Genomic DNA, 12,000 nt, shown 5'->3' with positions numbered 1-12,000 from the left:
TACACGATGGTGTATTTTTGGTCTGGCATGACATTCATGTACCCAAGAGTTTTAAATCAAAGTCTGGCTTGTGACAACTAAAGATAAATATTTTATTAACATTTGATCTTCTGGAGGTTATATAAAGGTGAAGAAATTGAATGTGTCACTTTTATGTGCCAGTGACTCTGATTCACCTCTTAAAGAATTTTCTACTCTGTGGCTTGCTTTCTTGACCAAAGCCTTCCTAAAACACTTCTTAATACATTTTTCATTCTCTTTGACAATTTGATATGGCTCCAGGAATTACTGCGTACATACTCAATACTCCCTGAGAACCTACTACGTGAAAATAAAACATAGCACTTCACAGAAAAGAAATAAATGTGATTCAAGATGGTATCCTTGATGATCTCACTGTCTAGAGGGAAAACACAGCACATCAGCGAATAACTATAATGCAAGACAGAAAGGGGAATGTGCCTTAAATGAGGAATAGAGAGAAGACTTCTATGGAGTCCCCAGAAGGGAGAGCTGGCTTCCAGATGACTATTTCAATAAATGTTTTTGGAGGCTATGGCACCTGAGTTGTATCCTGAGTTGGGTGGAGTTTGGACTTGAAGAAATGGGGGAAAAATAATGACAACTCTAATTGAAGGAAATGAGGTTGACTTAGCCCACAATTCTTTGAGGTTTATTTTGCCCTGAAATTATGGGTCCTAGAAATCCCAGATGGTCTAGGACAGTTCTAACATCATCATGATATTGTTTACAATGGAGATAAGTAAGAAATATAGCTAAAAGAGCTTAATGTTTACACCTCTGCAAAACTTCCTTTAAATAATCTTACCAAACAGCAAAAAAAATGTTGAGCTATGCTTTGATATATGATTTGGGAAATCATAGTGCTTTGAATTTATAAAATAGTGACTTTAGCCTATTCTTGGGTATTGAAGAGACTGGGTATGTTTGGGGGAGAAATTTTCATCTTAAAGTAAAAAAAAATATGTCTTGTGAGACTTGTAAGTCAAAATTAAATATAAAAGTCTTCAAAACATATATTTAAGTATATCTTAAAGGGAAAATCTGTCTATACACTAAAGGATATAGACAGGTTACATTTATAGCCCAACAGAAGTCTTTTAAGGATTAAAATTTCAAAAATTAGATATGTTATTTACCTCAATAACTATAAGCATTTTATTATTTTCTAGCATAAAAATGTATTAGATTAGACTTTAAAATTATGAAACATTTTGTCTACACAGCAATGAATAGATTGATAAATCACAATTCATGTGAACTATAACAGTATAAGCTCATTTTTATTTTAGCTTTTATTTTGCTTTTAGTCAAAAAAGTAATCTAAGTTTGTATTCACTTCCTTGATTATTACCAGTAGAAGCATTCACTATAAAAAGCAGTGTAGATTAAAAACTAGATCATAAGAACTTCGATACCAAAACAGGTCCGAGATGAGAAATTCATTTTCCAGTTCATTCCCAATTTTTTCATTTTATTAATTCAAGCCTTCTATGGTTGCATATTAACCATTAAACCTACATTTTAGCAAGTTTCTTAAAACTTCATTTTTTAAAACTAGTTAGGGACACGTGAGGGACATAAACCCTACCCATTAAGGCTAAGTATTTCTTAACTATCAATGGGGCAACAGATCCTTATAATTCATTACCTCACTGTTGATTCACTTGGCCCACAATTGTTTGAGAGTTCCAACCAATGGAGAAAGACCAAGAAAAGTTACATTTAGTGTAAAAACATGAATCAAGCCGTGATTATGTTGAGCATTGTTCAAATGAAAAGGAGATTTAAAAGTCATTTTCAGAAGTGTCTAGTAGAACTATTTTCAGGTGTTTAAGCATAGTTATATATATTGCCTCAAGTCATCAGTTCCCTTTAGAATTGTAAATTTTCAGGTTATTTTAATTTGATTGTGATGTTTTATATTTTTTACGTTGTGAAACTGTAAAAAAACTGTGAAAAGAGCCCGCAGGCACAGGAGTAAGACAGACCAGAGTCCAAATACCTGCTCAACCACTTCCCAGCCTTGGGTGGGTCATTTATCACTTCTTGTCTTTGTTGTCTCTTCAGTAAAAGGAGGACAGTCATTTGTGAACTTGGCTCAAGTGTGCCCGGTGTCTGGCGTACTGTTGGCGTATTCACCTTGTAAAACAGTTGTAAGAATGTTGTGTCCTTACAACAGGGACTGTGATAAATAAAAAAGTCACTCAAAAATAGTAGCCCAAAAGAGCAATGGTGATGATAATAATGAAACTATTTGATTTTATTTAATTTGATACGTTGTAAAAGACAGTATTGCCCAGTGGATCCAGCCTGCAATGGAGAGAAGGGCAAGGGCTTTGAAGTCCGACAGGCCAGGGCTTGAACAGGCTCTGACTGGGACACGGGCTAGCTGTATCATTTGATACACGCTGTTTGACCTCCTTGACCTTCTCTTATTTAAAATTGATATAATGATTCCTGCTTCATAAGATTACCTCCAAGACTAACTGGCTAAAATATGCCAGATGCCCAGCAAAGGCCGGACGTCGTAGGGACTGGCAATATTAGTTTCTTTCTCTGCATAATAAAGTATCACAATATAAATGCTGATTTTGATGACTGGCTTTACAAACAAGGTATGTCCAACTCTTAGTGTGCAACTCTTAATGCATCCAAACTCAAGAATCTACTGTGTAAGTGATAATGGCCTCAGTGATACAAATTAGTCATGACATTAAAAGAAATCAAGTTTGAGGCAGACATCTTTTTTTGCTCTTGTTATGTATTACAAGATATTTTCTACAAACACTGTGGGGTATTTTTAGTCATAAAAAAAGGTACAAGGAATTGGTGTCGGGCCTGTAAGATAGAGACAAGTCAGTCGTGAGCCTGACATTTTGTTTGTTTGTTTTTTGTTATGTGTTAGTGGCATACATAAGTAAACTTCCATAAATGCATGCTAAACAGATTTGTGGGTGTTTGGAAAAGAGATTTGCTGAGGTCTTTGGAAAGAGAGTTATGCATATATACCATTAAATACTTTTACAAAAGATGCTTCAGAAAATATAGCAGAGTTTTTACAGTGACATTTGTACTTTATTTACAACTCTTACCTTGTTGCATTTTATGTGATACTATTGGGCATATAAATATTTGTGATTTTTTTTAAGTTATTATATGATTATGAACAATGGAATTGCTTAAATCTTTTCTGGAAGGCTAGAACATTCTGGAACGCTGTGTTCCAGAAGTTAGGTTAACTTCACAAAATACAAATTGTTTCATGAGCAATCAATGTCCCTGTAGCAAAGGCCTTGACCACCCATCCCTACATTTTTATGGCCATAAAACAGTTTCTCTCACAGTTGAGATGTTTGAGATTTTTCTTTTCAGGTTCTTCTTCCTGTGACTGATAGAAATTAATCTGGATTGTTTTGTAAATTGAAATATCCAGAAAGGAATAAATGAATTAGCTGTAGTGCTTATTGAGACTAAAGGTTTTGGTATTTACCACTTTCATCAGTCATTTAATATATTTGCTTAATCATCTGAATTTGAATTCAGCTTAAAAAAACAATATTTTTAAAGTAAGTTGCTAATTTTTGCAAAACAAAAAACCCATACCTAGAATATTTGGGAAAATTGTTTAGACCTCACATAACGTTTCACAATAAAAATCAGTTCACAGACTGTGATAATTTTTAATACCTAAATCAGATGATGTCACTCTATTCCAGTGGTGTCCCATCTTGCCCAGAGTTAAGACAGTACAATCCTTGTAAAAGCCGTCTAGGACCGAGGAGATCTGCTTCCCACCCTCAATCCCCTGACCTCTGTCCTACCACTGTTCCCTCATCCAGTCCATTCCAGCCATCCTGCCTCTTTGCTGTCCCCTGAATGTGCCAAGCAGGCTTCCTTCTGCCTTAGAGTGTTTGCGCTTGCTCTTTGCTCTGTCTGAAATATTCTCAGTTATATGAACATTCTGATCAAAAATGCCAACAGTGAAGTCTTTCTGCCAACCTTGTTTCAAATAGTAATTCCCTTATTGCTGGGATCCCATTTCCTCATCATCTTGCATTACTGCTCTCCCTAGCACTTATCCCCATGTGATAAAGTATGTACTTTATTTGATTTTTGTTCATTATCTGTCTCCCTTCTCCACTCTGCCAGAATGTAAGCTTCATGTAGATGGAGATCATGTCTTTTTTGATGTATTCCCAGAGGCTAGAACAATATCTCATACATAGTAGATGTTCACTAAGTGTTTGTTGAATGGTAGAACAAGTTCATCAGGAAAGTATTCAAGTCTCTCAGATAGGGCTATTGCAAATGGTTGTACAGGGATGCATTGCACACTAGGGGTGCATTTCTCATCGTAGCCAATGTGATCAGCAATCCCACACTTGAGTTGTGCAGTGCACAACCTCTGTAGCCATGTGGTATGGCCCTGTTCTCAATATCCCCATAGATTTCAAAATCAGGGATTGGAGACACAGGTGTGACTCGGGAAGTATAACACAACATTGGAAAATTGACAAGTAAACTATTTAATTTTCTCTGAAGCTTCATGTGATACAGAAACTACTTTTGATTACACTCCTATTCTTTCTAAATTTCAAAAATGTAAAAAAAAAAATGTAGAGATCCTGCTCATTTACCTATGAGATGCTGGCTGAAGGTTGGCCAATGGCAAGTAAAATTTTAGTCTTCATATTTATGGATGAAAATTTTGAAATTAAAAGTGGTAGGTGTGTGACCATGTTTGACAGTTTTTAAGAATTTATCAAAAATGATATCAGTATATGTCATTGGCCTTGACCTTAATTTCGTGTTCTTGAATTGCCACTGGGCTCTTAAATAGAGGCTAATTCTTTACAGAAATAGCTTGGGTGTTTTCTAAACTATATGCCTAATTTTGGCCTGATTGAAAAGTATAATGTCAGACAATTTTTGTTATCAACAGAAATCACTGTAGTCATATAGAGCCTACTATCTGCTAGATATTGTTCATGCGTTATCTATTTCTTCCCAAACTTCTGTAAAGTAAATATTATTCAATCAACCATTACAAATATGGATACAGGTTCAAAAATGTAAGTAGCTCCTATGTAACTTATAAATGGTGGAGAAGGGACTTCATTCCAGGTAAGTGTGAGTCCAAATTTGGCACCATCATTTCCCTTCTCCTAACTCCTCCTACAGAATAAATCATTGATGTAAATAATTCCAAAACTCCTACTAGCTTAATAATATTCATGTTTAACAAGTTTAGCATACTGAAGTGTAAAAAAAACATTCTAAAATAGAAGCCCCCAGAAATAATCCTGTTCAGGTACTAGAAAATCAAATATTTTTTAAAAAGAGAAACTGCGAGAGAAAGCAAGGCACATGTTGTATTTATTTTTGTTTGTATCTATATACAAACATTATACCATCACTTAGGTCTCAGTACCATAAATGGTTTTCGTCCAAGGCGTGTGTGTGTGTATTCATGATTCTGAAATCACGTGATTTCAGATGTTATGATGTAAAAAATGACAGACAGGTTTATATTTTAAGGATTCTTGGACTCACCAATAATATTATCTTCATGAAAGATTCATTTCCTTTTAACCTGACTTCTGCCCTCCCGGGTAAATCAGCCACTTCCCCTTTATGTCCTCCCTCAACACTATTCAGACCTCCGTATAACAGTTTACTCCTCTAAGTATGTGACCCAGTACAAGCTTGTAAGCTTCCTCCAAATAGGATTATGTCATATTCATCTTTGTGCCCCAGCCCCTAGTGTGACATCTGGCACATAGCAGAAATGCAACAATAACCATCGACAGAATGCATAAATTAACAAAGGAATCCCCCAAAACTTTTTAAAAGGGACTTATTGATGATCATCAGACCCAAAATTGTTCTGCATGACTATTCACCATTTTCTTTCACATCTCTGTTTTGTTTTACAAGCCTGGTCAGTCTCTCCTTAGAATTCTCTCCTGCTCTTTCCCCATGATATGTTCCTAGTTCTTTTACCACTTTAACCTTCCTTCCTATTTTTACCTCTAATGCCACCACTTCGTCCCCTTGCTCCCTAACGTGGAGTCTCCCCAAGACTCAGTGTTTGTTTTTCCTAGGTCAAGTTCGGTGATAAGTTCTGAAAGTATATCTGCACTCATGTATTGAATTCCTACCCCAGTTCTGGTGTGTGCCCTTTCCACGACAACTCTGTGGCTCCAAATGCCTACTGAACATCACACATAAATGGTCCATTGTCACCTGCAGTGTAACATATCTAAATCCAAACTCTTCATCCTGTCCCCACCCCAAGCCAACACCCTATGCCTTGTTCTTGAGGCACAAAATCTTAGTTTGATCTGACCACCATGCCAAGGACTTAGTCTTTTTTTTTCTCCTCTCATTCTGATTGTATGGAGGTATAACATCTTTAAGAATTAATCAAAACTATGGGATTTTTACCCAGAAAAGTAGTCATACTTAGAGACTCTTGCAAACAATCTCAAAATCTCAAGGGTTTCATGTTGACCTCTAAAAAGTATCAATGAACTGCAAGTAAAAACCCCTCATCCACAGAGAAATCTGACACATTAGTGAGAGCACAAGATAACCGGAGGATCATTAAAGATACTTTCGAGTTTCTTCTCAGATTTGCCTGGAGCCAACTTTACCACCAAATTATTCCTAATCAAGTCACATTCTGAGGGACATCGTGTTAAGACTTCAGTATATCCTTTTGTGTTTGTGTAGAGAGTGGGGGACAACTCACCCTCTAACAATAACATCTAAACCTAGAAAACGTCAGAAATAAAATGTAGTCTAATCGAATAAGCCCAACCCGGCTTTCAGAATCCATCTCTACACATTACCCTGAATAGCTACTAGCCATCATGAGGGTTGGCAAGAGAGAGGAGACTTAAAAAGCTCCAGTGTTTATATTAAGTAGAAGAAGGAATGATGATAAACTGGTATTCTATGATTACAGTATTCTGTGGTTAAACGTGTGAGAATGGATAATAATTCACAGAAAAAAAATGGTGAAACTTATTCTCCCCAAAAAGCTATGGAGCGAAATATCAGTTTTAACCTTAATTACACTCTTTAATAATTACATTTGTCTATTATTCACCTTGCCTTGGGCAATGATGCTAACTTATTAGTCTGTGTATTAGTTCTTAGGAAACCATTTTTCACCAAAGCTTAGGGAGAAAGAAACATTTAACATATTAAAGAATTTGTTTAATATTCTATTGTTTTTTCGGAAAATGGAAATAGTATCTGGTCAGTACCCGTCTTCTTTCATTCAAACTTGTGTTATTTTAATTTTAGAATGTTTTTAATACAGTGACAAACTAGGAAGCAAAGATTTAAAGTAAAAGCCCTGGCCTGAGAATCTATGTCAGATCCCTGGCTTTCCTGCATGTAATATTATATCATTTCACCTTTATGCACTATGAGGTAGCTCAGCAGTAAATATTCATTCATTTGTTCATTCCCTCTTTAACTAACAAGAGGTGCAAACTCAAAATCTGCAGGGACCAGCAAGTAACATGAATGAGTGACTCAGTTCTCACTGTTGGCAAGACACAGGGATCACTGGAGAGTGAAGAAAATTAACTAAAGAGCACATAACCCTTCTAAAGATGGCAGCTGCCAATCAGCCACAAATAGCTATTGCCTGCCTTGTAAGAATCCTGCAGATTTTTTAAAAAGAACCAGAGATACAAATTTTGATGTGAAATTTTCCAATTTTTATTTTTTATTTAGTTTTTTTTTTAATTTTTGAAACTGTTTAATTTATGGAGGTAACATTGTTTAATAATCTTATGTAGGTTTCAGGTGTACAACATTATAATTCGATATAACATTATAATTCGATATCTGTATACACTATGGTGTGCTTCCTACCAATCATCTAGTTTCCTCCCATCATCATACATTTGACCCCCTTTACCCATTTAACCCTCCCCCAGCTCCACTTCCCCTCTGTTAACCACCAGTCTGTTGTCTGTATCTATGAGTTTGTTTTTGTTTTGTTTTGTTTCTTTTTTTGTTTTGTATTCCACATGAGTGACATCATGTGGTATTTGTCTGACTTATTTCACTTAGCATAATACCCTCAAGGTCCATCCAAGTTGTTGCAAATGGTGATATTTCAGCTTTTTTATGGCTGCGTAGCATTCGTGTGTGTGTGTGTGTGTGTGTGTGTGTGTGTGTGTGTGTGTGTGTGTAATCTTCTTTGTCTGTTCATCCATTGATAGACACTTAGGCTGCTTCCATCTCTTGGAAATAGGAATGAACGTATCTCTTTGAATTAGTGTTTTCATATTCTTCCAATAAATACCCCGATGTAGAATACATGGGTCATATGGTAGTTATATTTTTAATTTTTTGAGAAACTTCCATACTGTTTTCCATAGTGGCTACACCAATTTACAATCCCACCAACAGTGTATGAGGGTTCCCTTTTCTCCACATCCTTTCCTACATATATTATTTCTTTTCCTTTTGATAAAAGCCATTCTAACAGGTGTAGCATTGTGGTTTTGAAGTTTCCCTATTTCTAAATCTTGGCAACCAATTAAAATATTTTTAAATCCTGAAGTTCAAACAAGACATATCTGAATCCATCCTATAGACTGCCACATTTAACCATTGAAATAAACAAATATTGATCATGCGAAAGGCCCTGGGAATAGAAAAGCATAAACAATTCCTACCATCATTAGAGATAACTGAAGGCAAACTGTATTTATAAGCTGCTCTTAATCATCCTTGAAAGAGTTTATTTACATTGCTTTGGTGATTCACTTTCTGGTTTTCCCCTCACTCCACTGGCCACTGCTTCTCTTTCTCCTTTCCTGAATCTCCCTCCTCCTTTTGACCTCTAAATGCTGGTTCTCTCTGGCTTGGTCCTTGAACGTCTCCTCTATGTTTCCTCACACCCACAGTGGACACCTTACTCTTCTTACAACTCATCAAGTATGTTGTCTCAGAGCCTTTGTACTTTCTGGTCTATCTGCTAGAACACTGGACTCCCTAATTGGATGATCTTACCCAATCCGATAATGGCTGTAAACATTTTCTATATGCTGACTATTTCTTAATTTCTATCTCTAGCCCTGGTTTCTCCCCTGAACTCTAGACTCATGTGTTGAATTGCCTACCTGAAATCTCTACCTGGATATTTAAGAGACATCTCAAATTTAATATGTCTGCTAATAAGTTCTTGATTCCCCCTTCAACCTACTGTTCCCATTATACCTATTTTCAATAGATGGTATCATTAATTCGGTTAATCAAAAATAAAATATTTCGAAACCTGGCTTAAATCTTCTGTTACCTTTACCACCATATCCAATCCATCATCAAGTCCGATTCTCTCTGTCTTCAAAAGATATCCTAAATCTGAGCACTTTTTAGCACAACTTTCATGACCACATTGTCCCAAATCACCACCATGTCTCCCATGGACTATTATAATAGCCCCCAATAGCTCTCAGTTTTGCCACTCCCTTCCCCGGCAGACAGAGTGACCTATAACTCATGTCACTCTCTTGCTCCAAACTTTCGAATAGATATTCATTTCCTTTCTGAAATCCAAAGTCCTAAGGCTCAGGTGACCTGGCCTTCTGCTGCATTTCTGGGCCCGTAGGTTGATCATGCTCACCCACACCACCATCTCCCATCACATTCGCCTCTTTGCTCCTCAGGGCATTTGCAATGGCTGTTCCTGCCACCTGGAATGCTCTTCCCCCAGATAACTGCAAGAACCAGTTCTTTACTTTAGTCTGGACTTTGCTTAAATGTCACACATCTATCCACAAAAGCACCCTCAGAACTTATCTTAAAGGATGTTGTCTAATTACATATCTCTTCCTTGTCTGTCTCCACGGCCAGAAGGTAAGGCTGTAAGGCGGCGATCTCATTGCTCTATCTCTGTACGTGGCAGCTGCTGGGTGCTCAGTGGTACTTCCCAGTGCGTAAATATATCCATAAATCCTACACTTTTAAATATCACTCTTCCAACAAAATTCAAATCACTTTTCTGGTTACCTATTGCTCAAGTTTTTCCATTAACCCATAGGCAGAAAAAAACATCAAAGTTAAAGGTTTTGTACAAGTAGGTTCTCCGGTTTCCAACCCAAAAGGTGTTTCTGGGTCAGTTCATGTTTTTGGCTGTGGATAGGCAGGTCACGTGGAGATTTGCCCACAGGTGTTAGTGAAGAGCTATTCAAATTCATGGAGTGGCTTGTTGGGCCACGGTGGGCAACTCAGCAGTTCCCAAAAACCTGGCTGTAGACTGAGGCTGGTGTTGAACATTTTCACTAATCTGCTGTAAAATAAGGACACTGAAATACCTCTGTTTTTTTGTTTTGTTTTTTTATTGTGGTGAGCACACTTCACATGAGATCCGCTCTCATAACCAATTTCTCAGTGCACAATACAGTATTGTTAACTCTGGGCACTGTTGTAGAACAGGTCTCTAGAACTTACTTATCTTATATAACTGTAACTGTACGAAATACGGTTTTTGTTTTTCGTGAAGGTATATTCTTCAAATTCAAGGTGCTTGTTATTCCAAGATTGTTTCCCTCTTATTTTTTTCTGATTTTGGTAATACTTCTTTCTTGACTAAAATGATCAACTTGATACCTGTGTTTTGTTGCTCTTTTGTTTTTTTTTTTTGCCTTAATGTTCTTACTCAGCTAAAGAAAAAATGGGCAACTCTATGTCAGCTTCCCATTCTTCTTATGAAATATTACTGTTCTATAAAGTTCAAAGGTAGGGACTTGTCTGTCCATACTATTAGGTTGGTGCAAAAGTCACTGTGGTTTAAAGATGAAAAATAATTGCAAAAACTTCAATGACTTTTGCACCAACCTAATATTCGGCCTGAAATCCCAGCCCTCAGATGCACTCCTTTGAACCATACAACAGGGAAAGCTTTGTTTTCAGAAAGGCACTGTTGAGTTTACATGTTACCCGAGAGGACGCTACAAGTTCTTTAAGCCTTTTCCGTTTAGCAAATGAAGACAGCTTGATTCATCGAATAAGGTAATTTTCATTTTGGCAGGGTAAGGTCGGAAGAGTCTGACCAGAGACTTTGAGACCTAGAACATGTTAGTTCCAACGTACAGGAGCAAGTCCCCAAGCCATGGCAGGTGGCTCATCCCTGGAGCTGGGGAGACCAGGGTTGTTCTGGGGTAGCTTCAGCAGTGACAAACTTTACCTGTCTTACAGTTTGTCATGAGCTGACCTGCTAATACTAAATAGCATATTCTTTCCATTTGGTTTGGTTCAATTTCCTCTGGCTCAAAGATTATAGTCTAGTGTGTATTACTTTCTCAGCACTGTCATGGCCAAGAAGAATACAACTGATAGAGGACAAGTCCTCCCCCTGAGCACCCACCTTTGGGATTCAGGGAGTGAGTGCGTGTTGACATTCTTATTTCTGATCAGCCTTACCTCGCCATCCAGCCTAATCAACCAGCATTTGGGAGCTATGACTGATGAGACCATTGTGTGATGACGGAGGTAGTATACCCAAAATGAATATTAAGCCCTGTGGAAGATGAGATATTGCCAAGAGAAAGAGGAAAGGACAGTGACTCAGATGCTTTAGCCTAGTTAAAGCCGAATAAAATGAGTAGATTCAACTCTAGGCATGTTTGTATTTCATCTTACTGGAGCATTTCATATTCAAAAAAAATTATTGCGTATCATTTTTGACTGAATAAGTCAAAATTTGAATATCGCTACTAAGGAACATTAGTAATCAACATTAATATAAAAACTTACTTATTGAAAAGTAGTATATATAAGCTTTTTAAAAATGCCCATCTGGTCCACATCTCAACTTGGAAGAATATTTCAAGTGCTCCCAGCCCTTAGTAAAATCATTAATAGTGACACTAAAGATATCATTTCCACACCTGCCATGAAACTAAGCACTGACCCAGATGCTCAGGATCTAAAATTAATCAGCAG

General features: G+C 37.0%; 1 protein-coding gene across 11 annotated transcripts in view; it reads left to right on the top strand.

The window, feature by feature from the left end:
- MBNL2 (muscleblind like splicing regulator 2) overlaps positions 1-12,000 on the top strand; it is a 152,890-nt gene that overhangs the window by 48,027 nt on the left and 92,863 nt on the right. The window lies entirely within an intron of this gene.

Source organism: Rhinolophus hipposideros, assembly GCF_964194185.1.
Source record: "Rhinolophus hipposideros genome assembly, chromosome: 4".
In the NCBI taxonomy this organism is placed as follows: domain Eukaryota; kingdom Metazoa; phylum Chordata; class Mammalia; order Chiroptera; family Rhinolophidae; genus Rhinolophus; species Rhinolophus hipposideros.
The sequence above is the reverse complement of the archived record's forward strand: the minus strand, read 5'-3'. Positions and strand labels throughout refer to the sequence as shown.